The 19,334-nt window shown below is 41.5% G+C and overlaps 1 long non-coding RNA gene across 1 annotated transcript; it reads left to right on the top strand.

Annotated features, from left to right (window-relative positions):
* The first annotated feature begins 3,157 nt into the window (after nucleotides 1–3,157).
* On the top strand, nucleotides 3,158–10,528 carry LOC116478538 (uncharacterized). The gene is made up of 3 exons (XR_004250787.2): nucleotides 3,158–3,296; nucleotides 8,444–8,648; nucleotides 10,481–10,528. It is a non-coding gene; the product is annotated as an uncharacterized LOC116478538 (long non-coding RNA).
* Nucleotides 10,529–19,334: the final 8,806 nt, after the last annotated feature.

The following is a 19,334-nucleotide window of genomic DNA, read 5'->3' as shown; positions in this document are numbered from 1 at the left end:
AACGAGGCCCACTTGGTGCTGACAGCCTGACCATCAGCTACCCTGAGCTCAAAGATGATTGTTTGAATAATGTGCAGTTTAAGGTTTGCTGGGAGACAGAGCAATTGATTCGGCTTTCCTAGGCAAAGACTTCAAATTAGGCAATTGAGTTTTGGATGTGGTTTAAACCACAGTCTCCAGAGAGTCATATGCAGCAACATTAGCCTTAAGAATCCAGGATGTAGACAATGCTGGCAGGGTCTGTTGTGTGGTTTGCAGAATCTCTTTCTCTGTCAGATGCTTCCCCCAAAGCAAGAATTCCCATCCTCTTAGGGTTAGCGAACATTAACCCTGTGATGAGACCCAGAACTCATCTAATACAAATCCAGTCCTGTCTGCCCTGCTCATCTGCCCCCTTTCCCTCCATTTTATAGTTATGGAAACAAAATCTCAAGGAAGAAAAATCATGAACTCAAGGTGTTGCAGATTTTGTGTTGAAACTCAGTTCTATGGCTCCAAGCCCAGGGTTATTCACAACATTGCTTGGTTGGTGGGTGTGATGGTTAATATTGTCAACTTGATTGGATTAAAGGATGCAAAGTATTGTGCCTGGGTATGTCTGTGAGGGTGTTGCTAGATGAGATTAACATTTGAGTCAGTGGACTGGGAGGGGCAGAACCACCCTCATCTGGGAAGGCACCATCCAATCGGCTACCAGCATGGCTAGAAAAAGCAAGCAGAAGAAGGTGGAATGAGCTGACTTGCTGAGACTTCTGGCCTTCATCTTTCTCCCATGCTGGATGCTACCTTCCCTTCCTTCTGCCCTTGAACATCAGACTCCAGGTTCTTTGGCTTTTGGACTCCTGGATTTATGCCAGTGGTTTGCCAGGGGCTCTTGGGCCTTTGACCACAGACTAAAGGCTGCACCATGTCGGCTTCCCTACTTTTAAGGTTTTGGGACTTAGACTAAGCCACTACTGGTGGCTCCTCGTCTTGCAGACGGCCTATCCTGGGACTTCACTTTGTGATCCTGAGGTCAATTCTCCTTAATAAACATATATATATATTTTTTTATTTATATAATATATATTTATTTATATTATATTATATATATTTATAATATATAATATAAATATACACACACATATATATACACACTTCACACACACACACACACACACACACATACATACATACATATATACATATATCTCCTATTCTGTCTCTCTAGAGAACCCTAATACAGTGGGTCTTTTTAAAAATACCATCTTTAAAAAGATATTTTTGTAGCAACTTTTAAAAATATATTCTCTTCTATTCCTTTATATATTTTATGGCAAAACATATTAAAAGTCTTGACAGATTCCCTTACAGGGAAGTCAACACTGCCTCCTTCAAAATATACCCTTTAAAGTGAATTTTCCTGATTTTGCAATGGGCAAAATTGTTCGGGGTTGCATGTCAGCAAAGGTCCTGTGCCCTGGGGTCTTACCTCACCAGTGCTGCAGAGGATCATTCTATGGCCAGGGCCATAATTTGTCCAGTGATGCATGTAACTCTGAGGGATTCCAAAGCATTTTATTGTAGAGTTGTATTGCCCTAACCTTTTCAAGATGACAAAGGAGATATTTCCTGCACCCTAGTGTTTCTCAACACAGATATTAGCTTGGAGTGATTTATTCTATTTCACCCTCCAAAGGAATCTGTTATTGAAATTTTGGAAACAGAGATGAACAAAACCATCTCCCAATCCATTTACTGCAATTCCTAATTACCCCATGCCCTTTGTCTTTCTAGGACATTTTTGTGTTCAAGTTGATGTCTGGAATAGGTAAAGTTCTCTGGGTTATGTCAACAGGATTATCACAAATCCTCTCTCTAATAGTCCTGCAGGGATTGGCATTTATCAAAGTACTGGTTTCAGCTGCCACATTCTCCATATTCATGATATCTGCATATGAAAACTAGAGTTCTATTTGCATAGAGATTAAAACATGATATGAGTTTTCCTATAGCTTATGTTCCCCAATGTAGAGGCAAAAATGGGCTACATTTCGGTTTTATTTATGGTTTAAAATATAGCAAATTTTTGTTTATATATTTATATTTTTATGATTATAAAAGTGGTATATACTCATTGTAGAAAATGGAAAATGGAAAATAAGAACAACCTCTCCACAATCTTACCACCAATTGCATTTTGCTGTGCTTACATTCCTTCTATTTTCCCCCAGAAATTATCTGCATACAACATATAAATTTTATCCTTTCCTTTAACATGACAATATATGCCTTTTACAATTTTTTAAAGATAATGTTTATATACCATTTTTAAGGGCTGCATAGTCTGTAATGTGAATACACCATAATCAGGAGCTACAGTGTTTCCTTTTATTGTTTTTGCTACTGTAGACATTACTGCTTTGAAGACTTTGTGTATACTAAATGTGGGTAATAGCCCTCAAATGCCTCCTCAGAAGTGGCATAACTAGTCCAAAGGGTTCTTTTTTAAGGTTCTTGACGTAAATGACTGGTACTGTCTAAGACAGTTGAATCAACAACTGATATTGTCACTAGCATATTATGAGAATGTTTATTACATGCCAGTTTCACCAGACCTGAGATATAGATACATACATATACCTATTCACATGCACACATATATGTACACATTATATTTATTTCTTTTCAAATTTTACAGATGAGTCATCTCTCATTTTTATATAAATGTAAACATATTTGATTACAAATGGGGTCAAAGATTTTCCATATGTTTTGTTTTGTTTTGTTTTGTTTTGTTTTGTTTTGTTTTGTTTTAGACAGAGTCTGGCTCTGACGCCCAGGCTGGAGTGCAGTGGCATGATCTCGGCTCACTGCAAGCTCTGCCTCCCGGGTTCACACCATTCTCCTGCCTCAGCCTCCCGAATAGCTGGGACTACAGGCGCCCCCCACCACACCTGGCTAATTTTTTGTATTTTTAGTAGAGACGGGGTTTCACCATGTTAGCCAGGATGGTCTCGATCTCCTGACCTTGTGATCCGCCCGCCTTGGCCTCCCAAAGTGCTAGGATTACAGGCGTTAATTTTTAACCAACTGTTATTTCTTTTACTGTGAACTATCTCTTCCAGTCATTTCATGGGTTGTATTTTAAGATCGAAGCTGAGCACCATGAGAACACCATTGTACCAGCTTGTTTGTCCAAAAGGCAACAGAACTTCAAAGCCACGAGGTGTCTGCCTTTCTTCCAATCAAGTAGACTCTACTAGTCATCCGTAGAGATGCACGATCTTGGAGCGTTTCCTTGTATTTAAGCTGAGGTAAGTTTTCCCATGTATGACTGTAGAAAACATGGCTTAAAGGAACCCCTACAGAAATGCCAAATGTCCTACTAGCCATGGGGTCTCGTTTGGAACAACAGAAAGAATGCTTTGTCATTGGCCTGGAGGTCATTCTAAGAGGTGGGCAATCACAGGAGCTCATCTAGCACAGTGGAAGGGTTCTGCAAAGATCTTGCACCACAGATTCCTGTAATGAGAGGACTGTGCCTGAGGCCTTGGTTTAATTGGCATCTTCCTCCTCCTCCTCTGCTCCCGTGGAAAAGCAAATCAACTTGGAACATTTAAATGGAGCTTTCTCTGAAGTCTCCTGCCCAGTGTTCTCTCTGAGAAATAAAAGATCCATCTTGAGGGGCTTAAGTAACTGGAAATATTTGACACTTGGCATTTCCAGCTTCATGGAAAGGAATCAAAGAGAAAGGAGGGTGGGAACGGCTGATTTTTGCACAGCTGTTGTCCCCTCTGTGGATCAGCACCCTTCCCAATCGTGCTTGCGTGCCTGTATGTGTATTTGTGTGTGTTGCGTGTGTTCTTGGTTGACAGAGTTCAGCTGCTTTGTAAAGGACCAAAGAGTGAAATTAGTCAATATTAAATTTTAGAAAGTTAATGTGATCATTTCATTAATTCCTTGCATTTAATTTAAAAAACAAAAGTGCCTTCCTGTATTTACATGCTGCCAAGACTTGAAACAGACATTTACTGTCTTAAGACAACTAAGGTCTGGGAGAAGTTGTTTACCAAGCTCTGAGGAGAAGTTGAACTATTGTTCTCTAAATTTCTTTGCAAATCATATTTTGGATACTTTTAGACTTTATGACCCACCCTCAGAAGGAGACAGCCTTTGATGTGTTCTTCCATATTAGGATCTCATCTGCTTATAATTTGTTACCTATTCTCCTTGTGACCCGGGATATTGCGTATCTGAGATGGATGGCTGGGTTACGGGTACAATCTGTGACTTGGTAGCAGTTTTTTCTCTTTATGAGCCCAAATTTAAGGTTTTCTTTATTAGTTCCACATGCAAACTGTCCCAGATACAGTCATCATCTCTTTTTGACCCCAACCCAGCATGGTATATTTTGGGGCTTTATAGAGCTTCCCATCTGATTTTAGTTTAAATTGACACCCCACATAAAAATAAGTTGAGATGTCCATTTACCACCAGGAAGTTCTGGGAACTGGAGTCTCATAAAGAGCTTAGATCACAGGGCCAGGTCAAAACAAGAAATGAATCTGTGTGTACTTACAGCTAGAGGCCACCAAAATTGTGTGTGGGTGGTTTCTTACGGGATAGAGGGAAGATAACTGAAAAAATACAAAAACAATAAATCCCAACATTTCCTTTTGAGCATGGAATAAATTTGGTAAAATTCATTCATTCATTCAACAAGTGTTTATTGAGTGCCCTGATGCGCCAGCCTGCAACTGTGCCTGGCACTAACAACAGTGAGACAAGATGATGTGTGTTTTGTCAGGGTTCAAGGTTCACTGCAGGGGCCACAGGTTAAAGTAGGTGCTAAAAGAAAAAAGAATAAGCAGGCAAAGGGATACCTGGAGAGCTTGAATCTTGGAGAGAGTGCAGATTCTCAGGCTGTAGCAATGTATATTAGTTTCCCATTTTGTATCACAAATTGTGTTACAGAATACTACAAACTTAATGGCTCAAAACAAGACAGATTTATTCTCTTACAGTTCTGGAGGTCAGAAGTCCTAAAATGGGTGAATAGGGCTACATTTCTTTTAGTTGTTCTTGGAGAGAATCAGTTCCTTGCCTTTTCTAGCTTCTAGAGGCCACCTACATTCCTTGGCTCAAGTCCACTCTCCAACTGCAAAGCCAGCAGCACAGTGTCTTCTAATCTCTCTCTCTTTGTCCCTGTGCTTCCCTTGTCACACTGACTTTAGTCGTGTAAGGACCTTCATGATTATATTGTGTCCCTCTGGCTAGATTATCCCATCTTGAGATAAAATGGGATAATCTCCCGTCTCAAGATCCTTAACTTAATTACATCTGCAAAGTCTCTTTTGTCATATAAGGAGCATATTCACAGGTTCTGGAGGAGAACTATCATATAGGCCATAGTATAATAGCAAGGAAATTGGATATTTTAGATCATAATATAGATTATCCTTTATGGTTATTTGTCTTTGGGAAAAGGACAAAGGGAGAAGAGGATAGTGATTCCTCTCAAGCTCCATCTTGGTGCTCCTTCCCCTCCAAGACCAGAATACATGTGGATGGTTATTTCCAAAACAATTGTAGACAGGGGAATTACAAATAAAGGGATGAAAGGCTGGGGGACTCCTGATTTAGGGGAACTCTCATGGGAAATATCTATAGTCAATGAAAGTGCAGTCTCAGGCAGGACCACATTAGTAAGCCCCTAATTAGTGTCCTTATGGAGGAAGGTGCCATGTTGACTGAGGCATGATGGGTATTTCCTCCAAAGGATTGCTTTTGGGCTGACTCTGCTGGGTCTGAGGTTCAGGGGCAGCACAGTGAGCCAATTAGCTCTCCTGTCACCAAGCCGATGAAGAAGTCTCTCCTATCACCCTACACACCTGACACACATATGCACCAACACAAACACAGGCATACTCACCAGCATACACATGCAGACACAGACATACACTTTCACATTTATGTACATATATCTGGTGATCTTTCCCCTACAAATATTTTTAATTTATATAATTAATATAGTTAATGTTTTTGAGCAGTTTTAGACTTACAGAAAAGCTTAGCAGCAAGTATAAAGAGTTCCAATATCCCCCCTCATCCCCCACAATTTCCCTTCTCAACCTCTTGCGTTTGTTAAAATTGATGAGCCAATATTAATATATTAAGTAAAGTCTATAGTTTACATTAACATTCACTCTTTGTGTGATACATTCTGTAGATTTTTGACAAATGTATAATGACATGTAGCCACCATTACCGTACCACACAGGATAGTTTTACCAACCTAAAAATTCCCTGTGTTCTACCCCCATCATTTAAAATGTTTCTCTTCTGGGAAGTTCAGTAAAGTTTTGAACCCCTTTTCACTAATTAATATGTAGCTTCTCCCAGACTCTATGGTCTAGTGTTCTTGAGTGTGGTGTGCCTTATCATGCTTCCATGTGAGAATAGTTCAAGCTTGTAGCAGAAGCTTTTACTTCTTTCAGCAGAATTAGCAAAAGCTTTTACTTGTAAGGGATTTCTTTTCTGTCCTGAGGTCAGTAGTATACTGAGCCTGCTCATACTGGCTTGTGAGACCTCAGTGTATGCATTTCTTTCCAACTCTGAGTTCAGAGAGGTCCAGCTGGTAGTCTGAAATCAGTCATGTAGAAGTATTTAGACCATCGACATCAGCAAATGCTACAAATCAGGGTTTGTTTTTTCCCCCTCAGAGAGCCAGCTATTAAACATTGACCATACACTTTCTGGAATTCTCCTTTTGTCTGCTTCTTCATGGCTGGGAAATAGCAAAACTAGAGTATTTGCCTAGGATTCAGAGATGGAACCCATAGGCTGGGTCAACTCAGTGGTCTGTGTCCTTGATGAGTTTGTAGAGAAGGGCCATCCCGCAAACCCTGGACTATTGACCTATGGACTTATCAACAGGAAGATAAACTATATTGTTCAAGCTGTTGTATTGTGAGACCTTTTTTTTATAGCAGATTATCCTGTACCCATGAATAGAGCCAGCTAATTCTTGCCTGTGTACTTTTGCTCAACACTCATTCACCTGCCCCCTCCCCAGATTTAGAATGATAATGTACATATAAGATGCATCTATTGTTACCTTTACAATCCATCTTCTAAATAGAAGCTAGAATGACCTTTTAAAATGTTAATCAGATCACTGATTACAACCTTAAAATGTTCTAATGGCTTCTCATTGATCAAGCCCCTCTTTGCCCTGCCTGCCTCCTCTTATGTCTTTCTCCCTCTCACTTACCAGGTTCCGGTGATGCTGGTCTTCCTTCTGTTTCTGGTACCACTGAGACTGCCTGCCTATGGCACCTTGCACTTGACATTTCCTCTGCTAGGAGTTAGTCTGACTCTTTATCATCTATGTACCACCTCTTCCCTGCGCCACCAATCTCCAGGGGCCTTTCTCACTGCTTTTTGTTTTCTATTTTTTTATAGTATAAGATAGCATTTGTCATCACCTGAAAGGATTTTGTGATTGATTGGATTCCTTATTTATAACCTGTCCCTTCTCAGCCAGATCATGAGATCAGTGAACGGACATCTGTCTGTCGTATCTACTTTTAAGCACCATGTGTATACTGGTGGACAACCACCGTAGATGCTCAATAAATATTTGCCAAGTGAATACCTGATTATCCAACAGAACAGTATCAGCATTGACTCTGTCCTCAAAGAGCTTAAAATCCTTCTGCTGGTGACTTTGAAGCCAGGCTGTCAGTAAGATTAGGGCAGTTTCTCATGGCACATTCTGTGACACAGTCTGCAGGGACAAACTTCACTTTACGAAGCAAGAATTAATTACAGTACCAAAGTAACCCAATTTATTTATGTAAATTGAATTTAACTTAATTTCCAACTAGACTGGTCCACTGACTAACCTCCCCCCAACTTAAGGAATTTTCCACTCCATGAGAAGGTGAACAAAAAAACTGTTATTCATATTTTCATCAAGTTTATTAGAAACCAGGGATGATTCTGCAGCTATTGATATCACAGTGGGGAGAGAGAGACACAGTAGGGGGACAGTGACTTTTCTGAGCTGATCTCTAGCCTGACTCAGTTGACTTTTTTTAAATGTCTTTCTTGGTAAAGCTGAAGAAGTTGTCTTGCTTTCATCAGCCTGAAAGGGAAGCTCATCAGCCGGAAGGTGGAACTTCTGGCAGCTGCTTCCCAAAAAACCCCTCTTCCTTCCCTTGACTTGCACTGAAACATTCATGCCCAGGCTTTGAAAAGATTGAAATGTCTTTAGAAATCTTTGCACTGTCTTTATTCCAGGGCTACTGCCAGTCTCTGGCACTCCAGGCTCAGACTTGCACAGAAACCTCCTACTCTCTGAATCAATGGTGCCTTTTCCATTAGCCTGTAGGTACCCACAAAATATGCAGAGAAGATGTCTCTTGCTGTGTTGATTTTCCTCATTCTCTCTACTCAGGAAAGGGAGAATATGCCCAGCCCCATTTCAAGCTGTCATCATGAACAGTGGAGGAGTGGATTTGCCAAACAGCTGTCAGAGCTGACACCAGGCAGTGTCAGCAGTGGGGCTGGAGCTACCTTTGGTGGAGCGACTTTCCTCTTGCTCAACTCCTGGGTTCCCTCCTACTGTTGTGAACCAAAGATGCAGATGGCAAGGGAAACAGGTAAGTTACTCATCAGCTGCTGCTGCTGCTTTCAGCAAATGGTGAGAATGAGCAAGAGCTCTTTTTTTAAGGCTTGCCTGAACCCATGGAAATAGGAGGTAGGTGTACAGGGTTTGTTTCAAGGTGACTATACTCAGGGAGGAGTCTTCTGTGGGCATTTGGTTTCTCTCCTTCATTACCATAGAACAGCTCATCTGTATTGACCATCTCCCTCACTGACAAACTATCAACAGGCTCTCATGATAGAGGTTTTCCAATGATAGAAAACACAAAATGTGAGAGTCCACTGAATAAAAAGAGAGAGTCCACTGAATAAAAACTTTTAAATAAGTCTCTAACTTTGGACATTCCTATTTTGATTTATGTTACTGTTTACCATGGAAAATACTAAGTGAAAAAACACAACGGAGCTTTATAGATTTTTCAACATTTTGGACAGAAATCCACTCTCTCTCCATGATTCCAAGTCAAAGACTGCAAACACTTGGTATATGGGTTCACTTCCTATGACTCTGCCACAGCAGACATTAATGAATGATCACAGCTTTCTTTCTTATTGAGCTGAGATACAGTGGGAGAATCCCTCTGAACACAGTGTTCTCAGCAGCCACTATAATCGATCAGAAATGTCATGTGAAATGAAACCCATTTGCCATCCCTGTTCTAAGTTAATGAGGCCTTACTGTATGTGTGTAAGCCCAGGTGTCACCTGGGTTGGCCTCAGCTGATATGCTCTATATGCTCTCATTTTCTAAATTTCAATTCCAGACTCACCTTTGTGGGGACACAGACTCCTGCCCAAAGTGAATCAGCTATCCTGTTTTTCTCTCTCACCAGTGTTTCTCTCTGGGGTCACTAAAGTGTGGACCAAAGGGGCAGCTGCAAAACTTTGCTGGGAGCAACTTTTTCTGTGGCCTTTAAAAGTCAAGTCCTAATAGGAAACCAGTGCTCCCAAAGACAAGCGCATTGGAAGCTAGATCTAGCTTGGGCACCCTTAATGAATCTGTGGTGCACAGATCTGGCCTTGAGCCATTTTCTGTAGTGTTCTCACTGATCTTATTTCAGAGAATTGTACCAGTTTTGCAGCAAATTACAGGGAAGGCCTGGCTTCTGAAATTAGCCAAAGGCCAATTAAGGTTTCTCCGGGTTCTTTCCGACTGCAGCGTCATCATAAATGACTCTGTGGTGCAGTGGAGGGCTGATATTTTCTAAGCCGGTATCACATTTTGGATGTGATTAAAATCTTCATCTCAGTTACCTGCCTGACCAACTGCCAGTAGCCATGAAACAAAAGAATTACAGTCAATTTACATCCATTAACAAAATGACTTGAAACACTATCGGTTTAGCCTCAGTGGGGCTTAATCTGATTTTCAGAAGGGAAGAAGAGATGCACAATTAAAAGAAAAAGGAAAGGCAGAAAAGAAATTCAAATGAGAATTTTCTTTGAAGCCCAGGGCTTTTTTGGTTTGTTCATTTTTGTAAGGATTTATTAAGTGCCTGTCGGGCTCTTATCACTACAGTAGACCCTGAAAGGGTACAGAGGAAGGAGAAAACACTAACAATGCTTGTCCTTGAAATTTGCAGGACAGTATGGGAGAAATACCATATACTGAGGAAGCAGGCAATTAGCAAATTTGTGCTAGCAGGAATTTCTTCAACATCCTTTAAGTGCCTGGCACTGTTAAGAAAGAAAATAAGAAAAATGAAAAATCACTGTCGATATTTAAATGACTCTTACCATGTGCTTTGCATTAAGACTTTTGCACGTGGTGACTCAGTCTTCACAACAACTCTGTGCTGTGCATTCCATGGTTATCCCCATTTTTCAGATCAGCAAAGAGGCCCAAAGAAGCAAAGAAACTTGCCCAGGATCACACAAATCAGCAAGAGAAGATAGGATTTGAACACAGTGAGTCCGGCCATAGAACCTGAGATCATAGTCATTATTCTCTCAAGGCCATGGGGTAGTTGAGGATTTGCATTCTCCCTGGGGAGATCAGTTAAGCTAGAATGAAAAAATGAAGGCAAGTGTCAGGAAGCGGGAGGGACCTGGGCTAAACTTTGGGCATGGATGTGTGCAGGGTAGGGAGAAGCTCTGCACAGGTGGGTAGAAAAGGTTCCAGATCAAGAGAAGAGCAGGAGCAGAGGTGACTAACAGCATGACTGCAGTTAGACACTAAGGGGTTTGTAGCTGTCCAAGGAAGAGGACTCATGAAATCAAAGGCTGTGTTCATGCAAGGACAGGGAATAAGCACTGGGCACAGAACAAGGACTTGGAATCTAACAGACCTAGGTTTAAAGTTTGACTTTACCACATGCTCCCTGAGTGATCCTGAGCAAGTTACCTGAGCTCTATTGACCAACTTCCCCAAAAGGAAAATAAGAAGAATGGCTATGGAAGAATAGGGAGAATATTGCATCTTGTAAGGAATTCACCTATTTATTTATTCAAAAATATTCACTGAGTGCCAGTTGTGTGCCATGTGCTGCCCTAGATGTTGAAACAATGAACAAGAGTCACATGGTCACTACCTTCCTAGAGTTTGCATTTCAGCTGGTGAGGCAAACTAACAAATAAGCAGAAAAAATTCCAGATTATGAGAGGAGTTTTGAAGAAAAACTCAGAAGGCACCTGGAATCAATGTCTTTTACAGTGTCTAGGACAATGTTTGGCATGTAGGAGGCAAACATTTTACATGACACTAAGCGCCATCTTGGAATTCAGTACATGAGAGGAAACCATGGTGTCAGATCCCTTCGCTATCCACTCAGAAGGCATTGCTCCTTTCCCCCTTCCTCCTTGCTTAAAAATATTTAGTCAGGATTCATCTTCCAGCATAGGAAAGTATCCCCATTTCTTTCAAAGCGCATGGCAGCTAATCATGGTAATCCCATTTGCCTTGCCAGGGACTGGTTTAGAGGAAGTCATATGACTGAGGTCTGACAGAGAAGATGTGAGGGGAATTCTACAGAGGGGACTTCTGGATAAGAGTTTCTCACTCCAAAAACAATCAGCCAAACAAAAGGCACTTAGAGAAAATGGGCTCTTCTCTCTCCAGCTGACACTTGCATATGACCATCAAAAATGTTGTATGTAGTTTTCTTAGGGCCATGAAAGAGCCAACCTAGAGGTCAAGCTAGCATGCTGAGTGTGACAGTGAAGAAGGGTGGAAAGAATATGACTTGGTGATGCTGGTTTGAACACCAAATTAGTACCCTTGGGAACACTCCATCATACATCCCATGTCAGGTAAGATACAGAACATGGTGGTACTTACTGTTGAGGCCATTGGGGTTAGCTTTTCTGTTATTGGCAGCCAAGAAATCCTGACAAATAGAAGCATAGTTTGGGAACATTGAGAGATCACAGGACCAGGGTTTGGTTCTTTCTAAGGGTTGTTGATAATAGGAGAGGAAGAGAGTAAGACTGTTATTGATGTGCAGCTTTGGAAGATCATACCCATATTTGACAGAAAATTCCTTAAAGGAGTGAAGTCTTTCCTATTTCCATGGGTTGGATGAGTGTCTTCTGAGGACTCCACTCCTCAAATGTGGGTATGCATACCCTGGGGGACTCCCACAGGCATTGCACTGAGGGTACCAGAAGCCCCAAATAGATGCCATACATTTCCAAGAGACCATTTTCTACTGAAATGTGGAAAAAAACTCAGAAATGCAACTTCATGAGTTGACTGTATGGATTTTCACTGCTTTTTTTCTCAGTGCCTGGAACAGTTCCTAACCCAGAGTAGGGGCTCAAATATCTGTGGAATTTATAAATAAGTGGATTGAAATAAACATGAATATGTTCTAGAATTACATAAGCAGAGCATGAATTTTAAAAATCCAAACAGGTGAGCATACTAGGGTGTGTCTTTATATTTTCTACCATGAATAGCACTTGGTAAAATGTTTAAGGAGCTGTCTCTTAGGAATAGTCAAGCCGACTTTAATTTGAGCTTCACCGTATATTGTTAGAACCATTTTCTAGTGCTGTTTCCTGGATCACGTTCCTACGCAGATAGTCCCCAGATCTCAAGGCCAGCCACAGCTCTGAATGTGAGGAAATACCTGAGCAATTTCTTCTCGTGTCCTTTTCCATAATGCAAACCTGCATCTTTAGTCAAGGATAACTTGAAGGAAATAGGATCTTGAAGGGCTCGGTTGGGTGGCCTTTGATAGCGCTATTTTTCTCATCTGATCAGGTCTCCCCTTGCTGACAGTATCCATCCCTATCTTCCAAAGCCTGGCTGGAAGCCCTTTCAAGTTTTCCTCACTTCCCAAACCAGAGTGAGCTAACTCTTATATCTCATAATCTGCATAATATGTTATCTATCATTGGGCATTAAACTATCAAACAGTAGCACAGGACAAAGCCAGATGGAGCCCACATTCTTTTTCCCCAACCGGATATTCACTCTTAGAGGCAGGAGCTAGGTCCTTTGTTTTTTCATATTTCCTATTGTACTTAAAATATCTCTGGGTTGAGTCCCGGTTGTGTCACTTTCCAGCATATTCATAGAGTTTTCTGAGCATCATTATAAAATATCTACTGTTCTAGTAGATTTATAAGGTTATTGTAAGTATTAAAGAGATAAAAAGTGTGAAGAGGCTTTTATAATATCTGGTTTGCACTCAAAGATTACTCTACTGTTATTAGCATGTGGCAGGTGCCTAATTCTTGTTTGAGGATTTATCGAATGATGCATTCTCTGATTGCTGTGAGACTCAACTCTCTTGCCTTATCGAGATAGCAGTGCTCTACTGCATTTCAAACATAGAATTTTAAAACCCCGCTCTGAAATTGTTAGGGAGGAGAAACCAGTGGTTTTAGGGAGATGGAAACCCAGAGTGAAGCTGGGCCAGCCTCCACTGCCTCTGGTCACCAGCTCTTGGCTTGACAGGAGGCCCAGGACAAGGAGGAGATGAAGTACAGAGATGAAGTACAGAGTTGTCAGAGGCTGTTGGGGGCAGCAAGGCCTGTACCATGAGCAGTGTCCTCCGGAAGGTGAGATAGTTAGAATCTGGGCACCCAAGGACCTCATGGAGGGTCATGCAATGAAGAAGCCTGAGAATCATCAGCCTTCCAGAGGGAAGTGGCTGACACACAGCAGCCAATTCCTTCACTCGGTCTTTGATATTGGTCCTGTTTCACCATGAGAGTGCTACTGGAAGAATGGGGCAGGAGACCCACACTTGTTATCACTCTGCTGGCCCCACAAGCATAAACAAAACTACTGAGATGCCAACAACCAAGTAAGTCATTGACTCTTTTCTCACTTCTCCAGTCTGAGTCCTGGGGCATTGGGGGTGACCCCCAACTTATCGTCCACTTCTGAAGTTCAGTCACAACACAAAGGCTACCTAGAACATGGGGGTGGTGATGGACTGGTGGAGCTGGGTGATTCTTCAAAGGCCATTGACAACACCCTCCTCATTACAAAGATGGGGAAACTGAGGCCCACAGAAGAGAAGGGACTTGTACAAATCACATGGCCCACTGATGTTAAATTCAGACCTGATTCTTCCTCTTACATTCTTTCCAATCCTAAATGTAGTTAGAAGCACACTTTCACTCTGGAAGACAGAAAATGGCCTCTGATCACAAAAGTGAATTCTATATAACCAACCCAAGAAAAATAGAACATTTTAGTATGTATTTGGCCTGGATTCTAAAAGATCTTAGACCATGGAGGAACAGATAGGTTAACTCTTATTGTCCTCCTGTCCTAAGCCCTTTGCAGCTTTTTTGTAACCCATCAGGTTTGTAAATGTACACATTTAATGCTCTTTTGTATAATGTGGTTTTCACAAGAATGTGGGCCAGAAAGAGGTTCACAAGGAGGGTTTTATCAATGCTATGAAAAATGATAATAATATGGTTGACACCCTCTAGTATGCCACAGCCTGCTCTAGGTCCACACATTGACTCATTGAATACTCACAACCATTCTAGCAATTCAGCTTGTAAATAAGGAAATTAAGGCATAGGGAGGGTAAGTAATGAGCTCAGGATCACCCAGCTTGTAAGCAGGAGTGTTGGGATGTAGGTTTAGCAAGTCTGACTCCGGTTCCCAGGCTTTCAAGCTGGTTGCAGCGAGTGGTGCTTTAGAACAGTCAGCACTGTTATGTATTTATTTAATCAATCAGTCATTGATTACAAACTCTGTCTCCCTTTCCCCAGGGGCTAGAGGTGGAAAAGGATCAGAAAGGCAGCGACTCTGCCAGGCAGGAAAGAGGCTCACAGGGTCCCTCCCCTCCCATCTAGCTGTGATCATTAAAACCCCATCTCTCCTCTAGGAGGTTAATTGTCTGCTCCTTCACCGCACTCTCAGAGGCTCACCTCCACATGCTGAGGTCAATACTAGATTGAGATTTCATGTTCCCTTGGGGTAAAACTTACAGACTCTCAATTGTGCAATGAGAAATAGTCATTTGATCTTTCTCAACTCTATATGAATCTTATGAACTGGTCTGCAGAAATCACTCACATCACAAGAATAAAAAAGAGGGATCCCACTCTTCCGCCTCCTCCACAGAGGGAGGGTTAGAAGGCTGGAATAATTCATCAAGACCCACCCCCCAACCCCTTCCCTGCCACATCACCCCCCCACCACACACACCAGCGCCTCACTCTGCCAGAGAAACATTTGTGTTGCTTCTATGTGCCTTTGATCAATTTTCAAAGAAAGGATCAGCTTTGCTAGAGACTATGTTGTATTTTCTCTAAATCAGGGCAAATAACATTACTTCTCCAAATGTTGCTATTAGAGTAAGATTTATATTTACCTAGAGAGGCTTCTCCTGAGAGAGATGCACTGAGAAGTTTATGCTACAGACAGAATAATCTGCCGTGCTGAAATGTGATTTGCTGCAGAAGGCTGTTTGGGGTTTGGATAAATGAGAAAGGTAAATATGATGACTCCTGGTGGTTTTCAGTAATGTGATTATCACTGGGGAATAGATTCATTCTCTCTCTCTCTCTCTCTCTCTTTGGCCAAAGCCAAAACATTCCAAAATAGAGGATTGTCTTGGTAAGGGTATGGCATATGCCAGTGACTGCACCTTTGTCTTTGTACATGTCCATGGTCACACATGCATTTTCCTGCACACACGTCTGCACATACATGCACATGTGTACACAGAGCATATACAGGCACATGTACACAGCGGCATTTGGACCTCAGCTTGGGCAGCCTGGTGGGCAGAGGAACAAGACATTCCCTGCCACAGTCATCTCTTCTCTACCACCAGGTAGAGCACATGAGGCCAGAGGAAATAGCAATTTACTGTCAGGAAAAAATTTTTCTCACAAGATAAAGCTGCAAAACTCAGACAAAGTAAAAGTAAATTTGGCTACAAACCCTCTAGGTGCTCAGAGTTTCACTATCATGGTTTCAGGCTATGAAAAAAAGTATTTGATGAATGTGGTTGGCTTTACATTACTCCTGTGTTTTGTAGCTCGGAGTCAGAACTGGAAAGAGGACCCAGGAGTTCTTGATTTAGTCTTGGCCTTTCATTTGTTTAACATTTATGAAGCTCTCACTTGTGTGCAAAGTTGTTCTGGGCCTCTGAAGAGGAACTAGACATAGTTCTGGCATAAGAAGTGTTGTTAGCATGACCCCTACATGACCAAACATAAGCTTGGAGAGTGAAACATCAAATGAGAAGCACATGGGGAAGCTGCTGGAAGGGAAGTGTCATCTTTGACTGGGGAATGAAGGATGGCTACTGTGGATGTAGTCTTTGAGTTGGATCTAGTACCATGGAGGAGATACAAGATTTGAAAAGAAAGTCATGGAGGAGGAAGAATACTTCTGGCAGAGAGAACAGTATAATTAAAAGTAGGGGGAGAGAAAACTAAAGGATGTGTTTAGGCAATAATGAATAGGCTATTCTAGCACATGTGTGGATGTAGAAGAGAAGAAGGCAGGTGGAAAATAAGGCATTTCCTTTTTAATTATTTTTTATTTTAATCATTTTTGGGGTACAAGTGGTTTTTGGTTACATGGATAAGTTCTTTAGTGGTGATTTCTGAGATTTTAGTGTTCCTGTCATCCAAGCAGCGTACGCTGTACCCAATATGTAGTCTTTTTTTCCCTCACCCCCTGTATCAGTCCATTTTCATACTGCTATGAAGATACTACTAGAGACTGGGTAATTTATAAACAAAAGAGGTTGAATTCACTCAGTTTTGTATGGCTGGGGAGGCCTCAGTACATTTACAATCATGGCGGAAGGTGAAGGGAAAGAAGGCACCTTCTTCACAAAGCAGCAGGAGAGAGAGAGAGAGAGAGAGAGAGAGAAAGCACCCAGGGGAGACTGCCACTTTTAATCCATCAGATCTCATGATAATTCCTGCACTATCACAAGAACAGCTTGGGGAAAATTGCCTCCATGATCCAAACACCTCCCACCAGATCCCTCCCTCCGCATGTGTGGATTACAATTCAAGATGAGATTTTGGTGGGGACACAGAGCCAAACCATATTACCCACTTCCTGACATTCCACCTTGAGTCTCCAAAGTCCATTATGTTATTCTTACGCATTTGCATCCTCATAGCTTATCTCCCACTTATAAGTGAGAATGTACAATATTTGGTTTTCCATTCCTGAGTTACTTCACTTAGAATAATGGCCTCTAGCTCCTCCAAGTTGCTGCAAAAGACCTTATTTTGTTCCTTTTTATGGCTCAGTAGTACTCCATGGTGTATATATATACACCACATTTTCTTTGTCTCCTTGTTGTTTGATGGGCACTTAGGTTGGTTCCATGTCTTTGTAATTGTGAATTGTGCTGCTGTAAACGTGTGTGCATGTGTCTTTTTCACACAATGACTTCTTTTCCTTTGGAAGAATACCCAGTAGTGGGATTGCTGGATAAAGTGCTCTACTTTTAATTATTTAAAGAATCTCCATAATGATTGTTAAAACATATTTTCCAAGTTCCGTTTTCTCCTTGTCTTCAACCTTTTCCATGTTAGTCCAATGTGGTCGTGCATCAGCTGCTGAGCTGAAACTCTTTGCAGGTGGCAATCACTCTCGCTAAGTAAGGATGGATAAGGGCTCTGTGCTCAGGACAAGGTAATAAGTAGAGGCTTCTGGAAGGTGTCTGGAGAGGAGATATATCATCTATCTTCCTGCTTACTGCCTTGGCCCTTGCCTTTTCCTTAGCCTGCATTCTTTTTCTTTTTCCCGTCACAATTTGTCTAAACCATACTCACATTCTAAGAGACAACTTAAATGCAAGTGTTACTGGAAATTTTTGCTTAATGTTTTTAGCCAGAAACAAACACTCCTTTTTCTGGAAACTTGAAATCTTGTGTTCCTGTGGGATGTTGATGGGATTCTCCTATAAACAGTGGAAAACCCCAAATGATTAGCTGTGCCCGCACTCCCAATTCCATTTGGTCTCTGTGTGTCTATTCCTGTAAAAAGCTCTTATCATGGATCTTAAGTCAACTGCCAAACTTGGGCTTAATAAGCATGAAATGTATTTTAAAAGAGAAGATTACAGGGTCAAACACTGTAGCTCTGAACTGTGAATCCGCTCTGTTGCGAATGTGGCCAACAGAGTGAGAGCATCACTGTGTTATTCCAGCTCCTCTAATTAGGGATTTTGGAAGGAACCAATCGTTCCTAAAACTCTGAGTCCTTCACGGAGGATTTGAGAACAGGACACACCACGTGGAATACAGGAAGTCCTCAAGTCCCCTTATCAATGGAGCAGAAAGCAGAGCATCAAGAGCCCACTCTGGGCTCTTTCAACTTGTTCAAAACCAAACCCACTGCCTTCCTTTTTCCCAAACCGGGCTTCTTCTCTTGTGTCAGCCATTTCAGTCAACATTTACTCTACTAGAGAGCTGTGCAACTCAGAAAATCTAGACAGCATCTTTGGCCTCTTCTCTGTTTCACTATTTCTTATCTATTATCAACTTTTGTGATTTTATGTACATCATTCAAATCCATCCCCTCTTTTCCACCTTTTCCTCCACCACCCTAACTAAGCAATTATCGTCTACCACCTGGATAATTGCAGCAGCCTCCTAACTCTTTATCCCCCATACTGTCGTGCCTTCCTCATGTCTGCTTCCTCCATTTCAGTTAGATTGATATTAGATCTACAGCTCAGTTTAAGTCACTGCATAAAGCCATCTGGGACTTCCTGCTGTACTCAGCCAGAGTCCAATCACACAGACATGGTAGGTCACAGCAAGGAACTGGAAACTGTTCGACTTCTTTAGCTTCATCTTTCTTGACTTTCTCCTTGTCTCTCTCAACTCCAAGTGTTATTGCCTTTTTGGTCCAGGGTTTAAACATGGCATGGTCTTTCTTTCCTCTGGACATTTACAGATTGTAAATTGCCTTTCCCTCTGCCTAGAAAGTATATCCTCCTCTCTTCACCCACTAAGTCATCCTTTAGTTTTCAGCTTAATTGTCACTTTTTTAGAGAAGTCTTCCTTTATCCTACAAACTAGATCATGTCCTTCTCTTATAGGCTCTGAAGTACCCACCTGCTTCTTTTTTAGCAGTCTTATGACGCTTGATTAGATATTAGGGAATGACAAAAATCTATCTTTTCTACTAGACTGAAACTCTGTCAGGAACTTAAGGTACATAACTGATTTCTCATTATGATATTCCTGGGACATAGCACAGCTCCTGGTACCTAATAGGTATT

The sequence above is a fragment of the Hylobates moloch genome, unplaced genomic scaffold (genome assembly GCF_009828535.3).
Source record: "Hylobates moloch isolate HMO894 unplaced genomic scaffold, HMol_V3 SCAFFOLD_3, whole genome shotgun sequence".
Taxonomy (NCBI): Eukaryota; Metazoa; Chordata; class Mammalia; order Primates; family Hylobatidae; genus Hylobates; species Hylobates moloch.
This window is presented reverse-complemented; position numbering and strand designations above follow the sequence as displayed.